Consider the following 6,000-nt stretch of genomic DNA (forward strand, 5'->3'; position numbering starts at 1 on the left):
TGCCTGTGTCTCTGCCTCTCTCTCTCTCTCTCTCTCTCTCTATCTATCTATCTCTATCTCTCATGAATGAATGAATGAATGAGTGAATGAATGAATAAATAAATAAATAAATAAATAAATAAAATATTAAAAAAAAAAAAAGACTGGAAGGGACCCTGGAAGATCACTCAGACCAGTGGAATGGTGGGGGCTCCTGGGGAAAAGTACAGTCAACAGAGGGAGTTCTGTTCTTCAAAGGAGAGACCACTACCTGCTTCCCAGGACCAAAGGCAGAGCAGAAAGTGAGCCTCCTGTGCATCTGAAGGGAGGATTAATATCAATCTCAGCAGTTCCATAAACACATGTGAACACCTACCACAGTCTATGCCATCCAGAATCTCACAGAATAGTAGAGGGAGGCACACGGCAAACAGATTATTGCAGCATGATGTAGAGAGAGCCAGGTTGTGGGTATTCACAGGGTGCTGTGGGAGCCGAGGGCAAGAGCACCACCCCAGCCTGGGGGGCAGGGTGGGCATCAGCACAAGATGCTTTGGAGGAATTGGTGATCCCTAAGCTAACTTTGGAAGAAGAGGAGTAAATTCAGGAGTAAATTCAAGAGCCTATTAGAGTGAAGAGAATGAATAAGCAGAGGCTAAAGTGCCAGAGAACGGAGGCAGATGAGGCTGGAGAGCCTGGAGACCCGAGAGTATGGGGCTTTGCATGCCATGTTAAGGATCTGAGAGAATGGGAGCCACCAGCAAAGTTTTCAGCAGAGGAACTCTGCGATCAGATGTGGAATCTAGAGAAGCCATTCAGGGGCTGGCTGGGAGGGAAGCTAATTGGGGTGGCCAGGCCTGGAGGAGGTTGTCCGGTTGGCTACCCGGAGGCTTAGTCCTCTGCCTCTTCCTGGTTCCTTGGGAGCAGTAGGACTTTCCAGAGACCAAGGGCACCAGAGTCACACTGGCTCTCCACATCTGGCCAGCAAACATCCACCGACACCACCACCTGGCCCCGGTTACCCTATTAACTGCTCTTAATCAACACGGCACATTTATGAAGCTTAGCTGAGAGTGAATGACGCAACTCTGTACCCTGGTCAGTGTTCGCTTTAAGAATGAGCAAGTGAGGGGATCCCTGGGTGGCGCAGTGGTTTCGCGCCTGCCTTTGGCCCAGGGTGCGATCCTGGAGACCCGGGATCGAATCCCACGTCGGGCTCCCGGTGCATGGAACCTGCTTCTCCCTCTGCCTGTGTCTCTGCCTCTCTCTCTCTCTGTGACTATCATAAATAAATTAAAAAAAAAAAAAAAAAAAAAGAATGAGCAAGTGATTCAACTCAGGCCACTGAGACCCAAGGCAAGAATTTCAGGGGGCTCCAGAAGGTGAAATGCATAGCTATGAGGCCTGGAGCCACTACTGCTGTCCTTTAACATGAGGGAAGGCAGCCCTAGGACAAAGCTGGCCAAGAATAGCCGAAAAAATCAGAGAAACAGACCCAAGTCCCTGAGGATGGGGTGAAACCAGATCAAACCAGACCTGAAGCACATATCCCTCTCCTCAGAACAAACCTCTGGACTTTTCAGTTACATGAGCCAATAAATTCCTTTTGTTTTATAAACGTTCCCCCCTTTGCTCTCAAACGCTCAGAGCTCTCAAAAGCTCAGGCAATAATCTAGGGCACCGTGGACAAAACTGAGCAGCTCTAATCATGTAAAGAATAATCACTAGGAATTTTTCCTGTCATTTTAGAAAACTTAAAGATCGTTTCAGATTAAAAGCATTTTTGCAAAGCTCTCTGCTCCATGGGACTTGTGGCTCAAATCCACTTCTTTTCTGGGTCCCCCCCAAAGCAGTGGTGCACTGCCACCTGCTGGTCACAAAGCAGAACCTGCCCCCAGAAACCCCGGGAAGCTGTAACGCTGGAAAAGGTCCTAAAGATCAGCGTGGGAAATAGAAAGGGAAACTCATTCTCCGCTTGTGTGTATTTCTGAACTGTTGGAGTTTTGATAGGATGTGTTAGTTTTATAATCAGGAAAAAAATCGAGATATTTAAATTGGGAAATACAGTATTTCATACTTTGTGACGTTTGCTCATCATACCCAGCTGTTCCATCAATGCCTGTTGTTGCCTTGAAAAGCAGCAACCACAGCAACCAACGCCACAACGGAACTCTTCACATTCTCCTTCTCTGGGCATCTGGAGACACACACACGCACACGCCGGGTTTGCTCTCATCACTCCTGCCTGAAGCAGCAGGCCCGTCTCTGCCCCTGCTGCAGCCAGCCCACCGCCAAGAGCCTGTGAGCTCCTCCAGGCAAAAGGCAGATGCCACCCAGCGTCTCCCTCCTCAGGAAACACCACCAAGCCCTCCGAGTACCCCCTTGGGGTGCCCCTGGAGGCTTGACGCAAGGAGCAGCCAAAGACCCCTTGTCACCAACCCTGGAGGGTCAGGATTTGACAGCAGGTCACTCCCAACGTTCGCTTTGCAAATTCTTTTTGTTTTGTCCTAGGGGTTAGGGGATTTAAGAGCCATTTACCCTGTTCGTGAGAGCACTTTGGGGCTTCTGCACGATGGCTCCTTTGGAATTCAGCATCTAGCGTACCCAAGCCTCAGTCAAAACTTAAGATAATAAGAAGCCCATCATAAATGCTGTCACAAAATCCTGGCCTCCATTTGAGGCCCACCTGACCTGGACCAGGAGGCCAGCAGTAGCCTCAGGCTACGGGCAGGTGGCACCCCAATCAGCCTTACGGCCCGGGCTCCTCCCAGGCCTTCCATCACCATCCTCTCCACAAACCCTCCCTCCTCTACAGCCCCCCTTCAGCCTGGCATCCTTTCCTGTGTTGCCCCAACCCCAAGCCCTCCTCCGCTGGCTGGGGCTGACCTGGGTGGACGCTTCCACAGGCAAATTCTGCTCCGCATCGAAGCACTTTATATGACCACCCTCTCTCGTACCAAGCTTGAAGTTTCCAGGTCCCTTAGGACATGGCACCATGGACTGGATGTAGCCTCCACGCAGTTGACCCTCTAGCCAGGCTCGTTTTCCCTGACCCCTGTCCAGCTGATCCAGAAGCCTCTTCTTCTCTTGAACACTGCAGTGTTGAGGCTGCCCCCCTCCCCCCGCATGTCCCCAGTGAGTATTTATAGTCCCAAGCCGTGGTGTCCCATATGATCTGGCCTCACTGCAGTCACATCTCTCCTTTCCCCAGCCTTCCCCACCAATGCACCGACATTCCTCCTTTCCTTGAACGGATGTGTTCAAAGCTTCAGGGAACCAAGCTCACACCTGCCTCAGCACCTTTGCACTCCTGGTCCCTCTGCCTCCTGCACTCCCACTCATGCCCACCCCTATCTTCCCCATTCAGGTGTCAGCTCAAATGATGTGTCCTCAGAGAAGCCTTCCTTGACCACTCTAGGCTGTCAACTGCCATCACACCCTATGTTCCTCCCCTCTTCTCCCAATATACTTGTCACCCTCTGAAATTGTCTTACGTACTTATTTACTTGTGTATTGTCTAGTCAGATAACAAACGTTACCTAGAATGTAAGCTCCCTGAGGATGAGTGCCTTGTCTTGCCCTGTTCACTGCTGTATCCCCAACATCTAATACAGAGCATGGCATTAGTGGCAACCCAATGTTTCTTAATGCAGTGTGTCCCAGGGCCACCGTGCTGGAGTGTCACATCCCCTGAACCTCCAATTCAGTTAATCTGCACAAAACAGTACCACGACATCTGCACCCACTTATGTTTCTTAATCTCCACCCCCTGCTTGATAGAACCTCTGGTGGCCCTTGGAAGTCCACTTTCCTGTGATTTCAAGTCTTCAACTTAAGCCCCGTCAGCTTAAGTTGAAGAACCTGACATTTCCCTCCCGTCCAGTTCCAGGTGGAGCGTCTGCTGCTGAGGTTGCTGAGGCCCGCAAGCCCCACGAAGGTTCCCAGGCCCTGCCAGAGTCGCCAGCCCCCCAGGTGTCCACCCATGTTGTGTGATGTTGTCCTTCACTGTGTCACACAGCTCTGGCCATTGAGGGCTCCCCAGCCCTTGTGTTAACCTTCTCTGTGTGACCAACATGTCCTTCCATTTTGTCCATCCCTCATCCTTTAGGAATCAGTCCTAATGATTGCCGTGCTCTGAATGTGCATGTCCCCACCCCTAAATTCATATATTGAAATCTTACCCCTCAAGCTGAAGGTATTAGGAAGTGGGGCCTTTGGGAGGTGATTAAGTCAGGAGGGGGGAACCCTCTAGAATGGGATCCATACCTGTGAAAGGTCAGTGCTCGGTAGGAAATAGCGGCCTCCGAGTTCTACCTCGCAGAACCCCCCCAGCCCTTTCCACCATGCAAGGTTACAACAAGGAGTCTGCAACTGGGAAGAGGGCCCTCTGGGACCCTTTGGGCACCCTGACTCAGCCTTCCAGGCTTCAAAAGCCTGAGCAGTAAACTTCTGCTGCGTGGAAGCCAAACAGTCTGTGGGATTTTGCTGCAGCAGCTGGAACAGGGCTACAAGGACAAGCTCTGTGAAATGGCCCTGCCTCTGGATGGGGAGACACCGGGGGTAGCCCTGGTCCTGAGCTCCTGCCCAGCCTCCTCAGCACTCCAGCCCCCCACCCCCACGTTGATTTCTGCTGCCAGAGGCTTGCAGCCTCTCTCTGCTAGGGCGACCAGGGTAAAGTGTACCTGGGTTCAAATCCCGATGTCCCCAGTCACTTCACTGTGTGACCTAGGGCAAGCCACTGAACCTCTCTGAGCTTCTGCTGCCTCTTCTGTGAAATGAGGTTGATAGTCGCATCCTAAGGGCCGGGAATACCAAGTTGAGGAAAGCTAGCTCTTGTCTATTTATTTATTTATTTATTTATTTATTTATTTATTTAAGCTCTTGTCTTTAAAGGTAGCTTCTACCGAGAAATGACAGTGACATTGGGAGCAGCCCAGGTTTATGCAGTTAATAATAGCTGCTATTTCTGGAACACTGACTCCAGCGCCAGGCTCTTGAGTGAGCGCTTCTGTGCTCTGTGTCTCATTTGAGCCTCATGCTCCCTTCAGGGCAGACGCGACTGTCAACCTCAGGACCAACCTTTATATATATATAAGACAGCATGGGTTTTTGGTTTTTTTGCTTTTTTTTTTTTTATTGTGGTAACGTATACATCAAATTCACCATCTGAACCGTTTGGAACTGCACAGTCAGTGGCGTTAAGTATGGTCACCTTGTTGTGCAACCATCTGGTATTTTTTTTTAATCCCTCGGTGCCCACACTTGCACAGGAACACAGGCCGGGTCTGCATAGACTGCGTGCATGTGAGTGAAGAAAGCTTCCACGGGCAGCCTGGCTTTGTTCAAGCAGGAGCTGTGCCCGCCCGCGGCCCCCAGCGGGAGTCCTGGGCCCGGTGGGGGCCCAAGCCCCGGACAGTGACCAGCCCCCGGAAGGCGCGCTCTGCGGGGGGACCGGACAGGCATGGCGGGGTTGGGTTTTGGCTTTGGTTTTCCCTTTTTGAGTCTTTTAGCAAGGGGTTTGGAATAGGTTGGAACCTCACACACACACAATCATGTTGAGGAGCAAAAACTCGGAGGCTGTGGCCCCTGGCGACCTGCTCTTGCTGCCCCGGGGGGGCAGGGCGTGTGCTTTGCAGGCCAGGCAGCCCCTGGGAGCCCTTACCCGGGCCGTAGCCATGAGCGGGGAGCCCAGCACTCGAGTGGGACGAACTGGGCCTGAGACCCCCCTCCTCAGCTCTCTGGTGGTCAGCCAGCCCTTCGAGCCCCGCGTGGTCGTCCACCGGCCTTGGCCGGGCTCTGGCAGGGGCCCTCTGAGGTAGGACAGCGTGGCCATGGCACCAAGGTCACGGGCTTGTGTTTTGTGCCTGCACTTCCGACGGGGGATTCGCCTGCCGTCGGGCATCCCTGGGTCCTGGGTGCCATCTGAGGGCTTTCCGGGTGACAGGGGCGAGCAAGTCCTGCAGGGACAGGCCCACCGGGAGCCCCCACCACACGGAGGCCACCCCACCTCACACGTCAGAG

The 6,000-nt window shown here is 52.5% G+C and overlaps 1 pseudogene; it reads right to left on the reverse strand.

The window, feature by feature from the left end:
- LOC121487151 overlaps positions 1-5,442 on the reverse strand; it is a 42,787-nt pseudogene extending 37,345 nt beyond the window's left edge.
- Between the last annotated feature and the right edge of the window lie 558 nt (positions 5,443-6,000).

The sequence above is a fragment of the Vulpes lagopus genome, chromosome 3, assembly GCF_018345385.1.
Source record: "Vulpes lagopus strain Blue_001 chromosome 3, ASM1834538v1, whole genome shotgun sequence".
Lineage (NCBI taxonomy): Eukaryota > Metazoa > Chordata > Mammalia > Carnivora > Canidae > Vulpes > Vulpes lagopus.